Source organism: Mugil cephalus, chromosome 17 (genome assembly GCF_022458985.1).
Source record: "Mugil cephalus isolate CIBA_MC_2020 chromosome 17, CIBA_Mcephalus_1.1, whole genome shotgun sequence".
Lineage (NCBI taxonomy): Eukaryota > Metazoa > Chordata > Actinopteri > Mugiliformes > Mugilidae > Mugil > Mugil cephalus.
In genome coordinates, this window is record NC_061786.1 from 14,257,330 (window position 1) to 14,283,719 (window position 26,390).

At 40.9% G+C, this 26,390-nt stretch overlaps 1 long non-coding RNA gene across 2 annotated transcripts; it reads left to right on the forward strand.

The window, feature by feature from the left end:
* Positions 1–233: 233 nt before the first annotated feature.
* Positions 234–8,264, forward strand: LOC125023181. 2 transcript variants are annotated; one of them, XR_007114554.1, is made up of 3 exons: positions 234–1,052; positions 3,836–3,899; positions 5,290–8,264. It is a non-coding gene; the product is annotated as an uncharacterized LOC125023181 (long non-coding RNA). The 2 variants fall into 2 exon arrangements; XR_007114553.1 differs by lacking the exon at positions 3,836–3,899.
* Positions 8,265–26,390: the final 18,126 nt, after the last annotated feature.

The following is a 26,390-nucleotide window of genomic DNA, read 5'->3' on the forward strand; positions in this document are numbered from 1 at the left end:
CTTATTCCGGCCTCTGTCACAAATGCTTCTTGTCGTCAGGCTGCGTGTGACTCCCCTGAGTCGGTTGCCAAGCAACCGTGGGCTGCATTAATATGCGCGGTGGAGAGGGAGCAGGGGATACCTCTTGCCTGTGGAGGGAAAGCAGCCACGACAACATCAGTGTGAGGCGACTGGTTCCTTCGCAGCACCCCGCCCTCCCCTCTGTCTGTTTCTTATAGCCGTCCAGTGTTGGCGCTCTGCTCAGTTAGTTAGGGAAAGACACTCAGCCACCAGAGCTCAAGAAAAGGTGTATCAGATAGTGCACATCATCATGTGGAGCAAGTCGGGGCTTCCACCACTTGAGCAGGGATGCCGTTTTACCCTATTTATTTATGTATGCAACATTTAAATTCCAAGACACAATCTAAAGATGTTCTGAGCTGTATAAAAGTTTGATAGAGGAGACGAGCATTTAATAAGGCTTCACAGGGTGTTTTTGGAAGGAGAGACAAGACTCTTTTTCTTTTTTTTTTCATAAGCTTTGCGGAATAAAGACAAAAGGAGGATGGAAACATTTCCATGAATCAGCTCTGTTACCCTCCCACCCCGATCAACCCATCAACTGACTCCATTCTTCAACTTGACATCATCCTTCCACACAGACAAGAAGAAGAAGAAGAAGAGGAGGAGGAGGAGGAGGAGGAGGAGAGAGAAGCAGAGGTGCGGAGGCAAACAGACGTGAAAGAGGAGGAAGAGCAGAGAGGAGGTGGGCAGTACAGTTTCAGCTCTCACAAGGCTGAGGAGGAGAAAGTGACAGCAGCAAGAACTTGGCCACTAGTGAGATGAAATTTGGGGAGGAGACGCTGGAGCGCTGCGGGAGACAACATCCAACGAGAGCCCTGAAATTGGACCGCCTGGGAGACGAGCCAGCCCTCTCTGGATCCCACGCCACGCCACAGCCGAAGGATGAGCGGGGTCGACTTTCACCTTAGTTGCCAGGGATGTCTGTGCACTACGGAAAGGAGTCCCCCCCCAGCATGTCCAATGCTATGTTATTCCTGATGCTTTGCAAGGTAGGTCTTTAAAGTGGCACTGTGCAACCCACATCAGCGGCTTATAAAGCATCTGCGAACTGTCAACAAATACTTTATGAATCTCTGACTGCTTTTGAGTGTTGTGACAGTGTGTAGCCATGAATTTATCATGCATCGTGATATATTCTTTATAAAGGCGGGATATTTCCAGGCTCAGTTATTTTTGCATGAATCATTCAGCAAGGTACATAAGACACTCTGGATATTGCCTTAAAAATTGAACTCTAGCAATCCTGCTTTAATCTGAGAGATGCTGCTGGCTGGTGGTGGTCGCTTGTACATCTACAGCGCATGCATCCGTGCATGAGTTGCACTTCACGCCTTTTGTAATCAAGTTTAAATACATCTTAGAGAGCAGGAGAACAACCTAAAAAGAAAGTATGGTTTACATGTTTGTGGAGGGAGCGGCACCGTTTCATACAAAACTGCTGTTTTCCTCAGGAATGATTATGCTTCAGTTGATATAAAACAAAGCTTTTTATTTAAATTACTATTCTTCTAAATGAAATACAGGAATGCTCCCATCAGATTTACGACAAACATGCAACTTGCTGCATGTTTGAACTTTTCCCTTTGGGCTGTAGCATTTTTTTTTTAAGTTAAATTGGTTCTGTGCATGTTTCAGTTCAAAAATAGGTCTGTCACTTTCCTCTCACACCCACAACAATGAGGACAGGGTATGAAAAATGGGTCACTATTGGCAACATTTCTTCTTCTTCTTCTTCTTTTTCTGGCAAATCCTTTGTTTTTCGGATTATGCTATCCATCTATGCATTAGTCAGTATTGTTCAGCATTTGAGGCTCCGTACTTTGTCAGTGTGTGATGGGCGTCAACCCCCGCGCGCGCGTGTGTGTGTATTTGTGTGCGTACTCACACACTCGGGAGGGGTTGTGAGCTGTTTGCTTTAATTCCATTTTAAAACAATGCCAAAAGCGACTCTGCCTGTCAGACCGAGTTAGCATCTGGAGTTGTTTGACATGCTCCGGATTATTCAAGTGGCAAAAGGTTTCACTCTCCACTGATCTGATCTGAGTATGTTAGCTTCCGTCGGGTGTAGCGGGAGTGTCCGGATTTGTTGTCCCAGGTATGGCTTCACCTTGCTTTCTCTCCGTCTTTTGCTCTCTCTCCTTTCCTGTGGGTGTTCTCTTTTTGTTTTTTTATGCGAACGTGCTTCTGGCTGTTGCCGTACGAGGGAAGAGCCAGGTGTGAGCTCACCTTGGGAGAAAAAAAGAAAGAAAAAAAAAAAAGCTCTCAAGTAGATGCTTTTTTTATTTTTGAATTTGTCGATGCCACACGTGTCCTCGTCAGCCCTGGAAGTGACAGACGTGCCCAGATTCTTAAAAGAGAGAAGAATTAAGACATAAAAATTGTATTAAATGAGCCAACACGATATGGAAAATCCTCCATGCTTTAGTGCAGCACACAGTTGAAACGACTAGGAGGTAGAAACGCCGAAACTCTATTGTTTCTTAATAATCTCTTAATATGACACATAAAGACACAGGATGTGACTATACCTTCATTGACTTTCATTTTGAGCTTGTCCTGGATTATTATAGCTCTGATCCCTCGCACACGCTGTCCAGTCTAAGTGTTAAACAGACAGAAGAAATCATTATGAGCACCTAATGATTATAGCCCATTACAGGATGCCAGCCTTGGCTGCCACTTAAAACAAAACGCTCTCCGCTGATGATTGTCGAGACTGGAGTTGTTGGGTGAGGGGACGCTGGAAGGCTTCCAGAGGGTTTTGCTGTGTACTCGTCGGTGAAGCCGTTTCCTCAACGCACAGGTTTTGGCACAGCATGGACCCTCCGCCGCTCACCTCCACTTCCAACCAATTTATCCTCCTCCCCTTCCCCTCGCCCTCCTCCCCTCAGCATCTCTGGGTACATTTCTACCCCCTCCTCCTCCTTTTTTTTTTTTTCTTTTTTTTTTTTTGCTGAGCGCTTGTTTATATCAGCAGCAAGCAGGCGTCTTCATGCATGAGGACACATCCAGCGCACCGCACAAAGATCTCCATTCAGGTTGAGGGAAGCCCTGTTTATAGGGCTCCCCAGGAGAGGCAATCACAACCCATTGTTACAGATCAGAGGAGGAGGACACGCTCTGACAGAGAAACAAAGCTCGATGGGTTTTTATGTTCGTCAAGAGCACAATGTACGTCGATGATTGGGGTGGCGCTTCCTTTCAGAGGCGCCATCCATGTGGGATGTTGGCCTTTAGGAAGGACAATCATTTTGATGCTTTTGCCCTTACAAATAAACCCGAACAAAATGAGTTTCACTGTATAAAACCTCTTATATTTAGAGGTCACGTATAAACACAAAAGCCATTTCTTGGGTCTCCTGGTGAACTCGTATTAAAATGGCTGACTTTATCCTACCGTTATCAGTTTCATCTCCTCCTCCCTCTCGGTAATACATCCACACTAGGCAATACCAAGACTTTGACGTACTGTAACAGAATCCAGGCAGGTGATGATTTTTTGCCAAGACCTTTCTCTTCTGCCAGACTGTCAGACAGCACAATCGGCCAGCAGAGAAAGGGGAAAGTGTTACCAAAAAAAGTAGCTTGTCAGAGCTCCTGCAAAGGGCTACATAAATTGTAAGGACTGCCAAGGATGTTCTCTGAACGGGCCTTGGTAATTTCAGGATTTGCAGAGGTTCATTTTCGATAAACAAACTGTGTGCAAATATCCAAGAAGCTGTGTCTGTGCTGTGATCCTGTCAGTCACAACTTGACGTTCTCTAACCCGCAGGTGGATTCAACACAGAGAGCACAGTGTAAACAGAAAGCAAAACACATGCCAATGCAACTAAAAGGTGAATATAATCTTTCATTTTGAAAGGATGTTCAAGCGAGACCCCATGAAACAAAACCTTTCCAAAAGGTTCATGTTAAATAATTGAAAGTCAGACTCTTAGTCAATAAGATCGTGTACCTCTTTAGGAATTCAGGTAACTTATTTTTATAAACTCTGCGTCAAAAATACATAGTTTACCTTGCGTCAAAGCTTTTTACTATAAAGAACAGCTCCCCGTTAGGAGGTTTATTTTTAGTCTGCATTAACTTACATGCTTTTCAAACCCACTGACCCGCAAAAGGAGCACTTTTCTCCTGAGAGGTGTTTGGATGCCAAGCTGCTGCGCCTGCGGGCTAAAAACATACAGCTGGTTTTCTAATACTGCACCCCAGGCTACACAAATCAATACACACTCAGACACACACACACACACAAACACACACATCAGGGGAAAAAAACTCACACATGAGTGCTGGAAGGTTCAGAGCTTCAGCAGTCACACAGCTGAAGAAATACCACAGCTGAGTAGTGTCTAGTGAAGGAATAGCTCTTGTTTTTGTTTTGTCTTTTTTTTTTCTCCCCGGGCTTCAGAGAGCTGCCAAGGCCACTCATCTGATGCCCAACACGTCAGTCATGGAGGGAGTCTGTGCCAGTTTCCAGAAGTACTTTATGGCTGTTGTAACTTCCTGCTTGGAAACAGTTGTTGGCACCAAGAGAATAGACATAAATTATCAAAACAGTGTAAGCTATGTTAGTTTTGTACGGGCAATTTAACAACAACAACAACTTAACCTGAAATTTTAACATAAATGGTCACGAAGCAGAATCAGAATCCAGTCACAAGAAAGACAAAGCAGAAATCCTCCAGTCATGATTGATATACACAGGATTAAAGGTGATGTAAAGCATTAAGTACTTTTTAAACTCGCTAGATAAAAATAGCTCTTTTAAATAAAAAAAATGCAAAATGATTTGATCTCGTGTGTTATGGCTATATATCTTATTGAAGAATTTCTTTCAATAAAACTTGCACAATGCATTTGCCAAACACACCTGTTAATTTGATATTAAACTATTTCATGACTAAATCAGTTCCTACAATAAAACAGTGATGTAGCTTAAAAGGGAAATTACTCAGAGCTTATTCTATTATTAGAATATTCTATTCTATTCTTATTCTATAAACACACAAGGGCATCAATTACTTTCTTAATTGATCTACCATTATTTTTATTCCATCACTTCCATCTCCCAAAGAGATGGAAGTGATGGAATTGATGGATTGGTTTAATGCCATACACCGAGAAAAATCCATCTTCAAAAAAATAAATTAATTAAAAAAAAACAAACAGCTGAATTGACTTAAACATGTTTTGTGTTTGTCTTCTTTCCTTATCTGCCGGCTCCAGATTGGTCGGAGACGGAAACTGCAGACTTTTCCTGGGAAAATGGTAAACACTGTCTACAGTGATGAGGAAAAGGGAATCCAAGACAAGGAAAGTAAGGAGGAGTCCATCTTGGCCATGTTGGGCATCATTGGGACCATTCTCAACTTGGTAGTCATCATCTTTGTCTACATCTACACCACCTTGTAGCTCTCAGACTCTTATCAGCGGGCAGGGCGGGGCATATCTGAGCCGCTTTAGCCATGGTGACTGGTGTGGAGGTACAAATGGGAGGAACAAGGAAGAGGCTGAACTCACCCAGTGGTGAACTGGATCTAAGACTGTGCGATTGCTGTACGGCATCGATCCTGCATCATTTCCAACAGCTGAGACTCTGGGGACCTGTCTTGTTCCCCTCCCCTCTACAGGTAGAATTACACAGAATATCTTTTGACTTTGTATAGAAATGCATGAAGCTCATGAGAGACCCTCAGAGGAGACAGCCTATACCAACACACGGACTCATTTGGAGGATATTTTTCAATGTTCTTATCGGCCGAAACATGAAAATTGTCTGATTTCCTTCCACGGGATCGAAGATGAAGATGTACAGAGAATCTAAACACAGGTATCTGCATTGCCGCTAGCAAGTAAAACACAACATTCTTCCATTTATATAAGAATCAAACGGACATGTTTAAGAAAATGTTCTTCAGTTTGATGTAATGCTCGCTTTTATACACAGTATTACAGATGAATTGACTCTGGATGACTATTTATTTATTTATTTATTTATGGAGTTCATGCACACTTGAAAATGATTCACACAGTTTCAGGTTGTTAATGTGTATTTGCTGATACATGTGATGTCTTTAAAAGGCATGAAGTGAAGTTAAAATGCGCTCACATTGTGCTTGATGGACGATCAGACAGAATTATGGAAAAACTGGTAGAAAAAAGCAGTGATTATCATTTATTATTCAAGTTTTCATTGCATCACTTCTGCCTTTAAAGTTCATAAATATTCTAATAAGATGCATCAGTTTATGGGAAAATGAAAGAAAATAAAATATTTTTAGCTCAATGGCTTAAGTCAGATGCAGAGTTATATCATAACATTTAGAGCTGCATGAGTACGTCGACATGCACAAAGAGCTACATGGTCATCATGTTAGTGAACTAGCACTAGAAAACCTTCACGAATAAATGTAAATAGACACTACTAAGGTTGAAAGCTTGAGTTAGTTTTCATTTTCATGAGTATCAGCTTGTGCATCTCTGATTGACAATTTTGTGCATAATGACGGTTTGCCTTAAATCATGAGGAAATGGCAATTTCCACGATGTATAGAAATGATCAGGTTATCACTACTTTGTGAAAATGTCACCTATTGTACATATTCAATACCGATATAGTATGTTTTTATTGGTGGAGGTTCATTTAATGGGTTGTTTTTATATATATATATAAAAAGTACTCTGCTCTTGTCATGCCAAACCTTGGAGGTTTTCACAACTTTAGTTATTTCCAGACCTGGGTCAAAATATGAAACTTTCTCAGTGTCTGAAACTGACAATTTGTAAAGGTTAACACATTAACATGATCACAAGAATCTTCTCTTTTTTTTAGTACCTTTCATTACCTGTCATTTGTCCTCAGTATCTGAGAGCAAAGCTGTCTTCAAATTTATGTTTACTAAATAATTTCAGTGAATTTCTTTCCACCAAGACATGTTATGGTTTTGTTTTGGCACCACATAGAAGTATTTGTTTAAAAACAAACAAAAAAAAAATTGAGACTTGAGACACAAGAGACAGGAAATTAGTTTGTTGCGTTTTGGATGCCCACCATCCACCCCGACCTCCCCCCAGCCAATGTTAACTGTGGTGCAGTTCATTCACTTAAAATGTTTATTGGCATTTAAACCTGACTTTTATGAGACAGTTTCAAAATGTGGGTCAACAACAGTTCCATGTGACTTGACCCAGGCCTGGAAATTTTGTGATCAAATCTGAACTGGCTTTTTTACAAATTGATTCATGTCGGGTGATGAGGCAGTTTGGACTGAAATTACCTTTATGTTTGTCATTAATTTATGCATAACAGCCCTGCATATTGATTTACCTGTAACAGTCTAATCAGTTATTTGTTACTTGTAGATTAAACGGAGGGAATGGTTCAACATTGGGGGGAAAAACAGTCCGCTCAGGAGGCGCTGATTGTGCTACCTTTCGGTAGAGTCCTGTCTTTATGTCAGACTAAGCTAACAAGCGACTGCAGTAGCTTCAGATTTAGGAGTCCGATTTGAAAGTGGTATCGATCTTCTGATGCCACCCCCGCGCAAGAAAACTGTTACCAAAATGTTGTACCATTCCTCAAAAGAAAGGAGCTTTAGGGCAAATAAATAATGGTGTACATTATGTAGAGAATGGAATGCTGTAGACCGCAGGCTTCATTTTGTGCATAATATTATGTTTGTGTCTGTCTGTCGATAACCTTGTGATTTCAGAAAGTGCCTGAGATGAAAGTGTCTCGACTTCACCAGCGGAGGTGAAGGAGAGGAAAACATAAACCAGTGAGCAGATCTTTCTGACTGACAAACAGGAATACGTACCCGGATCTACTCTGCTGGATTTATAATGAGACTGGATTTCTACTACATGGCTTAATTAATAACAACAATAATAAAAGTTTTGTCTCGGGTGAGATGTTCCTACTTGTTTCCCAGAATAAGGACAATGAAAGTTTAGTAAGCACATGGACAGGTCTTACGAATGTATCCATATTTGGTGTAAAAGTTGAATATTCCTACTATGCTCATTGTTTACTTATCTTTCTTAAAGCAATGTATTCTGAACTATTCTTTATGTTTTATTTATGTGTATGCAAAATCTATTTAAACTCAATGTAAAGTCTCTTGTGGGTGACAAATGGAAGGGTTAAAAGTTTTTCAGCCTGCAAATTTTATTAAAAAAAAAAAGAAGAAAGAAACATTAAACAAATGCGTCTTGAAAGCGACTTCATCAGGACACGTAGTCTCAGTGGTGGTGAGGGATGAAGATCACGGGTAATATATTCAGTTTTATGCAGCACACCAGCTCCAGCACATTCATTAAAGACAATACAAGTCAATTCTAACTCTTTATCAAGCATCATGAATTATAAAGTTTAAAAAAGAAAAGAAAAGAAAGTGCTTTGCTGAAGTGGAAACTGTTCACTCATGGCACTAAAGGAAAAGTCTCTGTAAATCTATATTCTCCCGCATCTGACAGCTGGGTGAGATTATAACAGAGGCTTGAGGAAGAGGAAGAAGAAGATGGATGAAGAAACACAACCTTTAAGAGTCTACAGCGTTGCATCCTGCAAGACATATTTCCCTGTCGAGTCAGTCTGAAAGATGAAAGAACAAAAGAGGGAGCAGGACAAAGAGGCAGCAAACATATTGCCCCAAATAAATTAATTTTAATGTTTTTTGTTTTGCTTTTTCTTTTTCTTTTTATCTCCTTTTGCTTTGTATCTTTTAGGTCATGAGTCGTGTCAGAATGATTTCCCACTCCATTAAGAGTGCTCTATGACGAGCAACGTGCTGGAATAATCCTGTTTGTGGGGGAAGAAATGACAGTAGAAACAGCTTGACTCTGCTTTTTCTTTAAGTGTAATGGATTAAGCAGCGAAGCAAGAGACAGAACCGCGTTGTTTGAAGAACCCCAGCTGCTTAAATTCACACACGCCCAGATGCGCGCTTTAAGCTGTTGTTTCACCTGGGCCCAGGAGCCGGCGAGAGCAGCCCTCCTTCCCAAATCATCCCCTCTTTTGAAGCTGAAAGATGCCTGGTGAATGAAGATTGCGGCGCGTCCCAGATGGATGATTCGACGGAGCAGATTGTCCGCGCAGACGTTCCATCTCTATCTCGCTGAGCTGACATGGTTTTGATGGTTTCACAGAAAAGCTGCGCTCGCGATTAATCCGTCCTCCACACGAGCCACTCCAAATCAAGAAGACATACCGATGGCTGGCGACGTCACGCTGCTTGTGTTGTTATTCAAAGGCAATTCAACCTGTGGCAGCAGCACACATTAAAATTGCATACCACAGTGCAACGCATTGGTTTACCAGTAGTGCATAATCTCACCAGATATTTCCACAACTCTTATCGACAAGAATGCAGATTTCTTTCATTAGGAGAATGATCAGATGAAAACAGTGCTACAGAGTGGGGAAAGGTTCAAGCACTTCCAATATCCAATTAATTAGGAATGTATTTATCATTAACAAAATGGCCACACGTTGATCCAGTAACAGATTAATAAATAATATAATGTGCTGTCACAGTCGCTGCAATTTTAGCAAAAATGCAGGCGTCAGTTTTTCCTGCTGTTTACCAGCGATAAGTCTCCATCTTGCCCCTCTCTTTCACTCTCCTTTCCCCAAGAAATGAATACGCAAGAAAACTCTTAACAATGAGTGGGAAATACTACAGCGTGTGACAGAGATATCTTCCTAAAATGATAGAAGCCCAATTCTTTCCATAAATCTGTTGCTACTGGATTGATATACGAAGAATTATATAGAAATAGAAAAATAGAAAAATGGGAGTTGAGCTATTAAAAGAAAAAGTATAAAATAAGCTCCCGAGCCTGAATTACCTGTGAGTTTAAATGGTTTGTGTTCCATGAAATAACTTTTCACAGACAATAAGATGCCCGGCAGTGGCAGAGGGTTTATGGTTAGTTGGTCAGAATATTTTCCCCAAAAGACCAGGGTGACTGTGTTTGCTGTGCCTGAAGAGGTTCACTTGTCTTAATGTTACTGTCACTGTTTCCCCAATGGGTAAATAAAGGTTAAAGGAGAGAGAAGAACAAATACTCCTTGGAAAATTACACGAATAAAAGTGAGACACATTGTGTTTTAATCTAACAAACCCTTTATACCACACTCTAGCCTGAGAGAACAGACCAGAAGAAACTATCAGGACAGAGCTGGTGCACCCAACTTTTTAAATGCAAAGGGGAAGTTTAAAACTTCAAACTAATCAGGAAACAAAGCAACACCTTTCTTCTAACCAACAGGGGAAAGTTCACTCCGGATGTCGTGACTTTCCCGAATCCACCAGCCGCCTCAGTCCTCCCTCAATTAGAGATCTGAGAGGATTTCCCCAACAGATGTGTCCTATATAGATTTCTTGTCACAAAGGCTGCACACACCCAGCTGCCTTGCTTCACATTTATTCATGCAGAGAAATAAGTCCTGTGATCAAAATCAGGGAGTGGGCTTGAAAGCCGTGACAAATCCTGATATAAATGTAAAACTCGAGAAGGGAAAGTGTCAAAGTGTCAGGTTCAGCTTGACTGTTTTCGAGATTACGGATCTTTTTTTTTTTTTGCATGGGAAATGTTCCCGGCCGCGTTTTTTTTTTTTTTTTCAGATCAATCCGACGGCCAGAGAGGGCTGCTTCAGATCACAGGTGTTTGGGATCCTTTTGTGTGTTATACCGGCGAGGTGAGAGGGATTTGCAGAGATGAGGAGGAGATTATCGCTCCTTGTTTTTTTTAAGTTTCAATTAAACTGAAATAAATAAATAAAAAACAGCTGATGGAAAATATATATATATATTTTTATCAATATAGTTTGCTAAGTTACTGCTGTGTGAAACATCCTGAATGAAAATTAACATATAGTGGGAGTCAGTGCCAACACTGTCACGCTAGGCTAACGAGTTTTCTTATAGTTATAGAGTTATAAACTCTATAAAATTTGGTGAAATACAATTATTTGTTATCTTGTCATAAATTCATGAAAGGCTCTCTGCCACTCTCCTTACTGTATGATGAATATAAAGCTGGAGATAGCAACAAGTTAGCTCACATTAGGCTGTAAACAGGAGGGAAAGGGTAAGTATGGCTCTTCCTGTTTCTATTCCATTATATATCCTTCACCATATGTGGGTTCTGCAGTTTATGAACTGGACTATTTCCTGGCCAGGACCAGTTGTAAAGTAACTTCAACTAAATTACTAAAAATATATTAGTTACAGTTCATACGCTCCTATACAACTGCTTTCTTAAAAAAAAAAAAAAAAAGATTAAGCAACAGGGTTAACCGTTCCCACCTTGGAGGTCCCTGTACCGGGACCTGGCTGTACCTGTTATTAAAATGCAACGGGCCATAATTTTTCAAAGGTTGCTGAGTGTGGCACATTCGCTGAAGAGGCCTCCTAGTACAGCTGTGATTAAAATGGATGATGCATTGTTGTACTTTATTTCTGTTGGGAGAGCCTCAAGGTTTACTAATCCACCGTTAGAAAGATTCCGTTTTTCTCACTAATTTACATTTGCGGTAGCGTCAAATTGTTCGGCGAGTTGTTGAAATGTCATTCTGGCCTCGTGATGGTAGCAGCTAAAAAAAAAATTCATTGTTCTCTCTTTTGCTGCTGCTGCCGCTGCTGCTTAACGAGTCAAATCCCAGGTTGTTAATTTCGCATCTGTGGTACCATATCTTGTGTGCACGACTTCCCATTTAATAGCCATGATCTGCAGACTTCAATAAAGGCAAAACATGTTGTGACAACGGGGAAAGTTTTGGACCTGGCTTTCATGTGGACGTTACTTCTCACACAGACACGCACACACAAAAAGTTAAGGGAGAACTCAAAAAAGTTCTCAGTCACCGGAGAATGGATGACTTAGACACAAGAGAGGCCTACTCAATATTAGGAAGGTGGTTATAATGTTATGCCTGATTGGTGTACGTATGCATTTAGGTTTTGAAAAAGAGAAAACAACAACAAAAGCTTACACACGTTACTGGCAAATGAATATGTGCATTATTGTTATAGTTTATACTCCATTATAAAAGCAGAAGCAAGTTTAATTCCAAACATTAATTTCACGTGAATAACATTTTGCACTAAAACCTGATCATTGGAGAGTAATGAGGAAAAAAAAGCAATTTGTTTCTCCCTCACTGTGTGAGTTTTCATATCATTATGATCGTATTAAGAGCATAAAATACGTAGAGACAGAACACCCACACAAGCATCTAATCTTTCCCCAACACACACACACACAATCACACACACACACAGACACACACACACTCTCCAACAGCTTTATTAGCAGCAGACAAGACGAGGAAGAAAGTCATTAGAAGGAGAAGATGCTTCAAAGCAGTTTGTCTTGCATTTAGGACGCGAGCCAAGGACGCTCACTCTCCTCAGCAAACATGCTTTGTAGTCATCTTTACCTTAGAAAGTGGGTCATCACGATCAACACACTCAACAGAACAGAAAACATTATTAACCCCGTGTTTTGTAACGTGTAACTGTGCGCCTCAGTCAATTAGGAGCATTTAACAAACACGAGTAGCACTGCTCATTCCAAACGATGAAAATTGGATTTCATTGCAGCTCGGGAACCACACACGCGATGAGCCAACTATGATTCATTATGCTAGCATTTGTTTTTGGCACGGTGTTACAGTGTGGCATGATTAAACAGCTTTCTTGTCAACTGTCAGACAACTTTTGCTTCTTCTTCTTTTTTTTTTTTTAATCCAGGCTGATCTTCCTAAGCACAGTGTTAGCTGACTGGAAAGTCTTACAGTAAGTCAGAAGAAGATTTTGCGGTTTGGAGATCACGCCGCATCACGGCTTGCCGCGCTGCAAACTTTAAAATTTCACCGTTGTGAAATACGTCGTTGTTTACAACGTTACATTAGGAAATAGAAACATCTGACCTTACTGGGCTGTATTTTTGGGTACTGTAAAAGACTGCACATGAGATATAGATTCAAACTTCGGTATGAAAAGCGAAAAGAAATGGATTCCTGCGTCGGAAAGGACAGATCACAGCAAGCTGTTTTTTAATGGGCAGAGAGGAAACGGGTGCAGAGTGGGAGGGGACAGCTGTGCTGTCTCAAGCTGAGACTGGACGACTCAGCTCCTGGTATCTGTCACTGTTGTCCAAACAAAGACTGCAGAGTTGATCGATAGAGAGCAGACGACAGGGCTTCTGGGGAAAAAAAGAAAAGAAATGACTATCACATTATAATGTCTGTTAACGAACACAGAGAAGCGCCATTCAAATAAAACCCCGTTCACTTTTATTTTTTTGAAACTTCAGCATTAAGCTGCAAAGATGGCCGGTCAGAAAGTGCAAGATAGATCTGATCTGGTGTGAAATCAATGCTCGCTAACTACTTACACTGTGGAAGATAAGCTCAGCAGAATGGGTTTTGCTCTTACTGTACTTCTCACTTTGAGTCTGATTTGTACCCAGGGGAGAGGAATGGATGACTCCCTGGCCAAATGATTAAGGCCGGGGTAGAGGCGAGATTTAAGCAGAAAAAAGCTTCACGAACCAGACACAGTCGCCTTCGAGGGCTGAAACACCCCAGTGCACTTCAATCAGTCCGGTTGTTGAGGTAGCACACGCACGCTGTGCAGCCGTTGAATTCGCTTCGTTCCCGCTGTTTATAGCATGTCTCTGATGCGTCCAAGGAGCATTTTAGGTTTGCATGATTTTTCCAATGGGACGTCGCATCCGAAACGAAGGACAATAGATATGCCTGCACACTTCGGAGCAACAAATCAGATGTGAATCAACGTATTTAATCATTCAAGAAGCCTAGATAAATGTATTCCCGCCATCTGTGACCATCATGGTTATTAAATGGCTTTCGTGTGGATGTTACTCAGACATGTACCACCAAGCTAGACCAAACCAAGTGCCCACACCCCATAGCAATGACACTCAAGTATCTGTGGGATGCATTGGAACAAGCCTGAACCACAGAGGCCCCTCCTCTCAAGGCCCCCCACTAACAGCATTCTCTCGCCACATACCACAGGACACCCTCAGAGGGCAAGTTCTGGAGGCACAAGGGAGACCTATACAATATTAGGAAGGTGCTGATGTATTGCAAGTCTGGGTAGCCTATACAACACATTTTTTTGACTAGCAGCATAACTTTTAAACTGAGAAAAATACTTAATTATGCAGCTCATTCCAAAATGATGTCCACTGTAAGGGGTGGGACCTAAAGCTGGTCAAGATGGACTGACTGAATAAACTCTGTGACAATCCAGCTTTCTCACAAAGTATGAAACTAGCTGGCTATTAATATGAAATAGAAACACTGTGCTATGCTACACCTGTGGTAATTGTGATAATGCCATTAGAAAAAAACAATTTAATTTGTAAACCAGCACGCATCAACATTAAACATTTCAAGCATGAATTATGAGAATCTTAGTCTTAGATTTTTTGTACTGTGTGTTTTATTCCTCTTTATATCATATAAAAAATGATGCAATTGATTTTTTTTTTTCAGGAACCCATTTTTCATGGAGTTACAAAATTGTCCACCCACATGATTAATTACATATCTCTCCTACTATAAAATACATATCCAGAAACTTTAGCAATTCTATTAATTCTTAGATGTTACTCGATGCCAGCCTTGGCATTTCTGGCTCTCTGTCGGCCATCTTGATTTTGAGTAAAAAAAACTATATATATATAAAAATTGTACTTTAACAACACCAAAACTGCTTTGGAATAGCTGTCCACTATAGTGACCATTATGCATGAAAGGGTTGCATGTGTCAAAACTGAAATCATATGATTTGTGTTTCACAGCCACAAAATAAGCCAAATATTAGGTCCAAAATCACTATCAGTGACTCAACAGCTAATAAAAACACAACACATATATTAAACCAATGAGTAATTTTTCATTGTGACTTTATTTGCTGGGCAGGTCTTGCTTATGGAGCGGACACCTCATCTTGTGTTTGCAGCAACGGCAGTCCACTCCAGTTTGGCACAGGTTCACATTTTAATGGGGTCACAATCATCGCAGTGGCCGTCTCCTCGTTTGACTTGGGCATCTTCTGCTGCCAGGCCAAAAAAACACAGAGTTCCCATTGATTTGCTCAACATTAAAACAAGGCTGTAAAGGAGAGGGTGGGGTGGGGGTAGGGGGGGATAGAGAGGCAGGCGAAACAAGTATGCAGATGACTGCCAAAGAACAGAGGGGGATGTCTTTATTTGAGCTGCCAAAGTAATTTCACAGGCCCAAACAAATGTCTGTTTCAAATACGAGGGGTGCGAGACACAGACAGTAGACACACACTGCCCTCTGCTGATGTTACAGAGAGGATCAGCGCAATCATAACTTCAGTGTTTCCTGTACATTTAAGTGGAAAATTAACTGAAGTGCAACAGCCTTAAAAATAAAGTGTCTGTTAATGTCCAAAAGAAGTGTGTCCAAAATATTAGTCTGCATTAGATTGCGATGAGCTGCGGTTTCATATTTTGCCCTCTCATGAAGTATCAGGTCATCTCACCAGGATCTACACAGGAGCACGACTTTGCCGAAATCTGTTAGCTGCTGACCTCTAGCTGATGGAGAAGGAAACAACACAGTGTCCTAAACTGTTTTGCTTTCTAGCTTGACAAAGAGTAACTAAAAAAAAAAAAAAAAAAGGACACGCCGTGTAAAGCCGAACCCGCCCCCGTAATGTGAAAGCGCTCCGTCTGCTGTCGTTAAACCACCAGCCTGTAAAAAAGGACGAGACTTTAAACCGGAGGAGACACGGAAAAGTGTGAATTTGTGTCTGATCTGTATTCAGTCCTCCGCAGCAGTGTCCAGTCCACTTGGCGGCACATTGACAGGGTCCATTGATATTCAACAGGGCGAGCGTGTGATTTAACCTAGCAGTGCTCTACACACAACTAAATCTCCTTTATGATTCTGCAGAATGGCTCAACCCAAGACGGGAATTTTAGAAATGACACAGTGCTTCTGGCGGCTGTGCTGGAGGAAAGAAACATGAGGTTTATTTGACTGAGGTTAGGTCTCTAAACAGCCTTTTTTTCCCCCTTTCTTTTCTTTTTTTTTTTTTCCAAAACCCTGGAGTCGGCTGCAGTTGTCCATCTTTGCAGGCAATCATGTCAACACACCAGCTTACTCAGCCACCCCCAGCTGAACTCATACTGCAGGTAATCAGGTCTTTATTTTTTTATTATTTTAACCACAATGGTGAACCCAACAACAGACAACAAAGAGACCGAAAACATCCACCATGCAGTTCAGCTTCATCAGATAAACCGGTTTTGCTTTTATGTTGTCCCAAACTTAACCTCCCGAGACCCTTTGTCCTCATATGGGGACATTAAGTTTTAGGTTTGTGGCAGCTTATTCTGCTTCGTTTAACTAGATGCTAGTTGGTGTAAAAACATGAGAGCGGACATTTCAGCAGATTAATTCTACATCTGACAAACATGACAAAAGTGGACAAGGTACAAAACCTCATCAAATTTTACAGTTGAAACTTTATTTATGCTTATTAACTTTTTCCACTTTAATATGACATGCAAATGTGATAAATTCTATCAATAGTAACAAGCTATAACTTTGTTAATTAGCAAGTACTTGATAGAGGACGTTAGGAATTCGTTATTTTCACATGAAAACAGTTTTACATTTTGTTACATATTAGTGACTTTATTATAATGAGTGAAATAATCCCAGTGTCCACACATGAGGACGTCATTTTTTCCAAAAACCTCTCCCTGTTCAAAGAAGATGCTTAGCTTTTATACTTCTTAGATCCTAATAATCCCAAATAAAGACAAATGGAGAAAAGATGCAAATAAAAGCTGGGGTCTCAGGAGGTCAGGCAGTGTAAGACGTGGAATTTATACAAAGATAAGTTAAGCTGACACAGAGTGACTCACACCTGTCAAAACATTGTTTAGTGCGACACTTCCCAGTTTTAATACCATTTAATGCTTCTCAGTGCAAACGAAAATAAAGACATCAAACATTCAGGGGCTCCAGCATTACTGAGATCAACACATTAATACACGCTATAAATATGTCATCAATACCCAGCAAACAGTTAATCAACAAGCCGACAAATGGATACGACCTTGTAATCTCCCCGCCTTGTCTTTTAAACGTCTGGTAAAATACGAGGCCGACATGAGATACGACCTTTTGGAGTTGGTAATTTTCAAGTGTCTGTTCATTTCAACTCTCCTGACAACCTTACAGGAGACAATTATTCCATTAACTCGGCCCCACAATGTGTCACCTTCCGGGGATGAGCGGCTAATGTATCGCGCCTTCGTGTACGCGTGAATAATTCATGGTCACTAATTGCATCCATTGCGTGAACTCATCCAACCTTCGCAAAGAAACCGCGTTGTTGGATGCGTTTGATTTTGAGCACGATATTCTAATTTTGGAATTTGGAAAAAGAAACTAGAATTTTGCTGTATGGCTGCCATTGCAAAAGCTGTCTGAAGTGTAAAGTACTGTAAAACATCACAGGCGTTTCAGCCTGAACGCATCGCTGGTGATTCATTAAAGCACGCAGTATTTGAATTACCGTAACACACAGTTGTTCGCTCTATTAACAAACAAATTGACAAAAAAAAGTGCGGCTGAACACTGGGAAGTTGTGCTTTTCACCAACAAATTCCTCCTCTCTCTTTTTGAGACTCCCGGTCTTGCGTCACTCCCCAACCTGCAACCAACAGCAGCGGTGCGTCATAATTACCGTAATGGCAGCTTTTTCCCCAGAAAGTGCAACTTCCCAGTGTTCAGCCACACTTTGAATTTTGGCCATCAGTGAATTACGGTAATACCGTAAGTTTTTATTTATGTGCAAGCGGATGTTCAGGTCTTAAAGGGTTAAGGGAAATCTGGTGTTGGACATCTGTTAATTGCCCTTAAATTAATACAGTTGGTAACATTTTTGTGTGATTTTTTTGTGTTTGTTCAGTCAAACAGATCATTGCAGCTCAGACTCCCTGTGCAGGACTTGTATTTACTCCAAACTAAGTGCTGCTGTGGTGCCGTGCAAGACTTCTCCCAGGACAGAAACACCATGTTGAGAAAAAACCTGAAGTGAGGTGAGGACTTTAAAATGTATTTAACAAAATGTTGTGTGAATATTTAAACTTAGAGTGTTACTTTTGCGGAAATTGTAGCTTTTTATTTACTAAAACAATAAATTAGCCACCATCATACCCTCCTGCATGAAAGATGTACACATGTTGATTAAGATATTGTCGCGAGACTTGAAAGTGGCACGTTGCTGTGAAACTGTTAGAGTGAAGATATCTCGGTAGAAATATTACACACACAAAAGTCATCAGACCTCACGTTGCCTTTCTATTAAACAGCACAGACAAGAGGTCATTCTTTATCTGATGTTCACAGTGATGCATGTGTGTTTTTGCTGGATGGAATGACAGAAGAGCAATAAATGTTCACGTGTGTGTGTGTGTGTGTGTGTGTGTGTCAACAGACAGGGTTGATGACCTTTTCAGAGAGCTACCATTTAATCTGCACTGACAGCCTTTTAGAGACCACTTACCATTCATCTGGTCTACGAGATTAGGACCCCACAGTGAAACTACACAGTGACCGAATCTTTCTCCTGAGACGACATAGTGACAGCAAGAAAACATGAAATCAATATTCCAGTTGTGAGACTTCATATTTTAAGGAATTCTGGGAGCAATATGAAGCCGTCCTTCATCCATCCATGCATTTTTGTACTTGGTCATACATGCATATGCACGGGTTTGATTTTCCTCCTCGGTGCATTTGATAAAAGGTGGGGGTCATCCTGGCCAGGGCACCAGTTGGTATTGGGGCTCACCCGACGTGCAAGTTACCACAGAGTAACCGGGTCAAGTTTAATTTCAGTATGAGTTTACAGTATGAGTTGTGACAAGCAGGGCAAGAGGGACATGTTTAAGGGAGGCTTAATTGATTTTACATATCAGGGTCAAGTCCGCATGTGGCTTTGCAGGATCTTTCAGAGTCAGGAGACCATAACCTTGTAGATGTCATCCTGGTTATCCAGAGCTAGAAATAATAGAAAGACGGTATTGGAAGTGTAGAGATGCTCTTATGTCATCATAATTAACTGGCACGAAGTGATTTTACAGAGAAGTTACTTAATTATTGTACATATTTCTTGGTAAAAACAAAACAGATGGGTGCTTCCCAGAGGTCTCTTTTCGTAGATTTGTTTTGTATTTTTAAAGCATGTACAGGGTAGATGGATAGACCACTGGTTCATCTACCTTACATCTAAACTACAGATTAAAGAAAGAATGCCTGGGTAAGGTTTAACCTTTGTCTGAGGCAACATGATTATAGTCAATCACATATAAAAAGAACAATAGACTCAGAAAAATAGTTCAAGGTCAAGTTTTCTCATTGGCATTCCAAAAATAGCCCATTTCAAGACCGATTTTACACGACCAACCCGCCTAAGACTAAACACACACAGCACGGAGACAGGTTTACGGTGAGTGCTCGGCCATATTCATTCCGGTGACATGTTTCATGCACCGCTGCAGCAAACACGAGAAGTGCATACCGGAAACAGGCCGGCAACGATAAAAGCAAGAGCACCAGCGCGGGGCACGCAACCGCTCCCTTCGTCTGAGGCAGCCTCTCACTCGCGCGGCTGCATGTTTGCCAGATTAAATATGAAGCAATTGCACAACTCACGTTGCTTCTCAATCTCACATTTGAAGTAAAGAAAAAAATAACCTCTCCTTTTTTTGTGTTTTTACCTGAAGGGAGGAAAAACTCGAGCAGCAGCTCATGTTGGAACCAGACATCCCCGGTCCACACTTCTTCTTAGATGGACTTGTGGAGCACGTTAATAGCTCAAGATGATGGAAAAATTGATTGAGTTACATTTGGATGAATAAATTAGTCGGGCGACTTGTACCAGAATACATTTACATGTAGATGAGATGACAGACTTCACACGCAAGCTCATTAAAGGCCTCTGAAGCTTCCTCCAGACGTCATCAACCCAGTTGCATCTTAACTCATCCTAACAGTGAGAACAATATGTACAGTAGCTGGTGATTGATGTGATGAACTGCAGTGAAACACACTGCGAAAGCTCAGCTTTAGTTACAGCATGGGACCCAAAGGTACAGTAAAGATAAATGTTTCAGCATCTGAGGTTGTAAGAGTCTTAATTAAAGGCTAAAGAGAACAACTCCTGCCCACATAAGTATGCGATTCACCCTTAAACTCTCCCTTTGTTCTCTATTTCTATTATAAAGCACTGGTCCGTGGAGAGGATTTTTTTTAATCTCCTCAAGTAGAACACCTAGTTAGATTTCTTTTTATGCTGCTATGGAGGCACGCGGTGGAAGAGTAAAAGGTTGTTCAGCACCTTAAATAATCTAAACTTCCATCCACCTTCTTACATGCATGCAATCATTTTTGCATAATCACAAAACAGTTATATTTTTCCAGGATTATTGGAATTTTGGACCTCTTTCAGGGTGTCACTCCACTCACTTATCTGACATCCATATTGCAGGTTCAGATTTAACATTCAAAACACATTGACGACCTTTTAAAATATGAAAGAGAGCTTCACAGATAGACTTTGGTAATCAGTTTCAGCCCTTTCATTGTTTAGTTATTTCTGTGTTTGCATGTGAGTGACAGCTGTGCATTCCCCAGAGTTGAATAAGTAAGAAAAAGCGCCCGAGTGGCTAATTGGCAACACTACAGTGGCCTTACAGCTAAGGCTAACAGCTGCTCTGCCTGATTACGACAATTTCACACAGGCATGGCATATCCCTTTAACTTTGATTCGTAGTGCATCATTTCTGTCATGCAGCGACACGTGTTGGGCATCGGTTTGTAGATTCACGTTACTGACATCCATTGAAAATTACCTGTAGCCTCCTTTTTTTTTTTTTTTTGGCTAGCTCCTTATCTCTATGAGCAGATATCCCGTATGAATATGCAGAGACTGTAGGTGATATCTTAGTACCTGAAGCCTTCTCAGTAGTCTGCGTAAACCTAAGCTGTCACTTTTGAGCAGGAGGCTTCGGTAAATAGCACGTGGAGAACTTAAGAGGCAGAAAGCCCTGTCACTGCCTGTCAGAAAGCAAGCTAACAAGTTGTGTAAATGCATTTTAAAAAGCCGTCGGAGTGGTTTCAAGTTGTTAATGTAAACGGTTTGACCTCGACTCCAACTCCCTTCCTGGGTCTAAGTTGTCTCGATGGACTGTGACGAATGAGCAGTCACACAGCCAGGTCATGCTCCACGTATTCATTATCCAGCCTTAAAGCAATGGTCAGTGCCACAGAGGCATCGGGCAAACGCAGATGGTTTCCATGGCTCACCATTTTAATGATTTGGTTCAGCACCAAGTAGCAAATGGGCAGAAACCTGAGAACATGATGCATGAGAACGGATGCTATTAGCAAAGAGACAGATTTCAGACATGCACTCATCTACTGGACACAGCCAACAGTGCCAAAAACTTCCATCCATCACTGCTGAATGTGTAAATCAGAAAATAAGTGAAGCCATAGTTATTGTCAGCTAACTTTAATGACCACATAACCTAGCTGGTCATTGCTGCAAGTAACTATAGCAATAATAATAGAACATTAAAATCATGATAAATCATCTTTACTCTATTTTTAAAATACTTTACAGTGTGATATAATAACACGACAGCACACTGCCTGCGTACCAAGACATTAATTAGAAGCAATAAAGCATGATGTACACAGAATCAATCGTGCAGCTACAGAGTTTCAGCAGAGTAATCATGATATAATTATATGTGTGAATTTGTTGCGTTACACAACCTCGGAAAAGCGCTGATGTAATTAATATTCCTGCTAGATCCCTGCCCTTGCAGAATGATCTTTAAGCCACGGTGTGTGCGTGCGTGCAGAATAAAATGATTAAATTAAATTACCGCGTTCAATTCATTCAGGAGCATTTTCCTTCTGCCACGGTCTCCTCAGACCAACCGAGCGGTTGTGCTGGTGCACATGATCAAAGTGACAGGGTTGAAATGCCCCACGGCTTCAAGTGAAAGAGGGAAAGGCTGGACACAAATGGAAGGAGAAAACAACGCACTTTGTGTGGGAAGGTAAAGGAGGCTCTGTGGGGAAATCTGGTCGGGAGAATAAGACCCATGATCACTGACTTGTGTACTTACACTATCATGTGCATGAGAACTCACTGAAACCAGCTGCAAGATTCTTTTTTCCCCCTTTTTTTTTAGTAGTAGTTTAATAGTATATTAATCAATTAATATGAGTCAAGGGCTTTTCCCATCTTAAATAATCATGGACTGGATGATCATCACATTTAAACTTAAGAAACAGATTTAACCCTTGCATACATTTGAAAGCACTGCCTCAAGTGTTGGCACACCAGCACCTGCCACGTCTCCCCTCCCGATGCCCCGTAGATGCTTTGTGACATTCTGCGCAGGCCATCTATCACACAGCAAGAAGCCATAACCTCCTGCTCACATATTCAGGCAGCAATCTGAATATGAGATCCAGACAGTAAGTCGAGGAGCAGCTGTGGAGAATGACAAAGGTTAAGTCGCGGCATACCATGGACAACACAGCAGGGGACTGTAGCAGTGTTTGCGGTTTACGGCGGGATTTAAGGAGAAAGCGCCGCTGTGGACGACCTGATGGACAGGCAGTGTTATTTGCATAAAAATAAAGGAAAATAAATTAAACGACTTAACTTTGTTACAGTTCTTAAGATAAATTAAATTGCTGGGTATTCAGCCATTACAGCAGCAATGCAGAATATAAGGTACATTTAAAAATATAATACAATTTACTGGATGGTTGTACTATTCAAAATGTTTAAAGTTGATTGTTTTATAAATGTAATTTAACTTTTTAGACTTCCTTCCTTCCATAGCATACTTAAGTCAAGCAAATATTTTCTCTCCATCGCTTGAACGTATTAAACTAATTACTGTAACAAAGCATTTATGGATGAATGTGTAATCAAGTAAAACATCGTGGCCAGCGGTGTAATCCATTTATGGGAGTTCATATTAATCATACACATTAAACAGCGAACACTGCGCTTTGACATTTATTCGTAGTTTCTAAATAAGGCCTGGCTCTTATGAAATAACCTTGAAAGGGTTATGCTGGGCGTATTCCCAGCTGTGCGCCGCGCAATAAAAAAAATTGATACCAAAACGGCTTCTAATCAAAAAAAACAGCAGGTGACATTTACTGTAGCTGATTTGATCAAAGAGATGAATCACCTATTGTCCTTGAATGCAATTCGCGGTTTGGCGCGACCTTTGGCTTCTGCGTGTTGCGGGAGGAGCATTTCGATAGGTCACGTGGGATTGTTGTTTGTAGGGATGGCACACAAACACATGCTCGCACATGCGGACACACGGCAACAAACTCAACAACAGTGTAAAATCCAAATAATGGAGAAAGCATCCCCGCATGTCAGTCAGTTGCATTCAGAGCAGCCACGCAATCTGTATGTCCAGAAACCTGTTTCCCATAGATGGATTTTGATCGCTGGTAATAATACAAATTGATATAAATCTGGAGTGGCTTGTGTAAACAATTCAATCCACATTCACCCGTCACTTGTTCTGTATTTCTGCAACATGTAATGCAAATAGCCTGGCTCACTTCTTGGAGACACAGGTGTCAGAGGGAAGCCTTAACTCACTTACGGTGATTTAAAACTGCTTAGTGCAGACAAGCAGAACCTGGTTTCACATCAAACAGGAGAATGTCTCAAACCCGAGCTGACGTTATCGGGTCAGAACCGTGATGCTACACGGGGGTGAAAGGCGCAGAGGCCAGGAACACCCGTAAATCAGAGCACATACTGGATCGTAATGGCCAAAAAAAAAAAAAAAAGAGGAGTGGACAACACGCTGGATGTTTTGTCATAAAACGCTTTTGCGCTCTTGGCATTCGTCTGCTATCCACTCATCCATCTCTCTTGCTGTCCTCTTGTTCCTACGGTGCCTTCCCTGGGGCTGGTTGAACGTTACATACCTCTTTAAAGCCAGGCGACCATTGATGCAAAAGACAGATGACAGATGACATGCAGCGAGAAAAAAACATCAAACGATGCTTTAATTATTATCCACGTTAGAATAATCAATTATATATATCATGTTAGCTTCTCAGGGTAAAAAAAAAAAAAAAAGGATGAATATTTATGGTATTCTATTTGCTGTAGGCCGCTCACTTAATATGCTAATTCTGGGTCAATGTATACAGAAACAACAAGTTAAAGCTACAATTCAGGACATAACATCAACTACACTGAAGACCATGACAAACACGCAATGTTTGATAATGATCAGCAGCAGCCAAGTTTGTCTATATTACACAGTATGCTACAGTTTTAAAACTGGAGTTGTTGCGGTTGTTCTCCTTCTGGTGCTCTAGTAATGATTGGTAGTGATGTGCGGATCACTACTGAAATATCGATACTTTCAATCGATTCTCAAATCAAAATATCGACACTTTTGATACTTCAGTCATGTGAGGTAATGCAGGAACAGAGTGGAAACTTACTAAACTATTGAGTTGTGGCGACACAACAAACCTTGTGAAACACCTCAGGTTAAACCACAACACAGAATATGAGACAATTATGATGAGACAGAAGAGAAGAGCACAGTCTCTTCATTTTATAGTAGCACTACATAGTTAAACAACAATTTATTTTTTTCTTATTTTCTTAGTGTTTGAAACACATTTTCACATATTTTATATGATTGTGTCCTCTGTTTGGTTTTTCTTTTATTATATTAGCTCAGCTATATAGTAAATGAGACCTCAGTATACTTCAGAGTTTAAAATAAATAAATTACCCTGAGGTCTTGTATTCTTTATGAAGCTTTGATTAGAAATATACTTTTTTTTTTTTTTTTTTTTTTAGGCTTACCAGACACATCAGGGTGTACTTACACAAAGTATTGTATCTGATCAATATCGCCGATACCAGCCTGAATTTCACTCAGTGTTGGTGGTATCGAACATCACTAGTGATGAGTTTAGGTACAGGGTCAACTGTAGGAACTGCAATGGGGAAAAACCAAGGAAACAACCACAAAAGTTCCCAAAGCTCCAATGGGAAAGAAACTTGCTGTCAGGGAGGACTAATGGTATATAACGCTACCAGCTCTTGAAAATAGATTCAAAAATACTAAGAACTTCTTACAGCTTCAAGTAAATTAGCCATTATTTAGCTTGGGTAAATGTAACAACTAGTAAAATAGGTAATTATTTACCAACCTTGGGCTGGGGTCTAGTACATGATCAAATTGGACACATTTCTCGTTTGCTGCTCTCTTCGGCCCAAGCTAGGTTAGCTTAGCTTCCAACACAATGGCAGGCCACAACGATCCAAGCCCACATTAACATGCGGGACTTTCCAGCTGCATGACCTGGGCCAACTGCCCCTCCAGGGTGTTTCAGTCATCCACCCACCAATGCTGATCTCCTTCACAGTTGAATGTGTTATACACACAAATACTACCTTCACAGAGGCAGGAAATACCACAAAGGTCACCCCAGTTTGCCTCACATTTGCAGCTAAAAGTCAAACATGGGGACCTTTCTGCACATTGGCAAGTGGCCCAGCAGAGTGGCAGTCGTTCAGGCATGAGAGCCTGACTGAGGACTGCGTGTGTTTGTGAACTGAACCAATCACTGAAAAAGCCTGTTTTTCTAACTATATTTTTTTGGGCCTCTTGAATACAGCACAAATATTACAACATGACATCTGAAAGTCATATTTATTTAAAGTGTTTTAGCCTAGGGATAAGATGAATATGTCAGACAGAGATACACCAAATTAATCAGGTAATCATAGAAGTAGATTTTGGAGCAGCAGCTCATTTCCATTCATTTTGAATGGGCGGAAGCACTTGGAGGATGTGGGACGAGCGCCAGGCCCAAAGAAAAGTAAAATAAATGAGTTTTTGCCGTGTTTGCCCAGGGCAAGGATGTCGTCAGTCTTCAGTTAAATGAAAGCAGATACATTTAAGACTGTATTAAATATTACTTCAGGAGGCAACGGAACAAATATAATACATGGATGGCATATGGTGCTGGAGGAAAACACTAATTGTTAGCTGTGCTGTGCACTCTATGGGATGTACCCTTGAAAATGGTAAATTGATAAATAATCTTAACTTTTGTAGTGCTTTAACCTTTGCAGTACAAACCACTTTACAAATATTTCTCATTCATCCATTCATACAGCAACAACTTGCCCTAAATGGAGGAT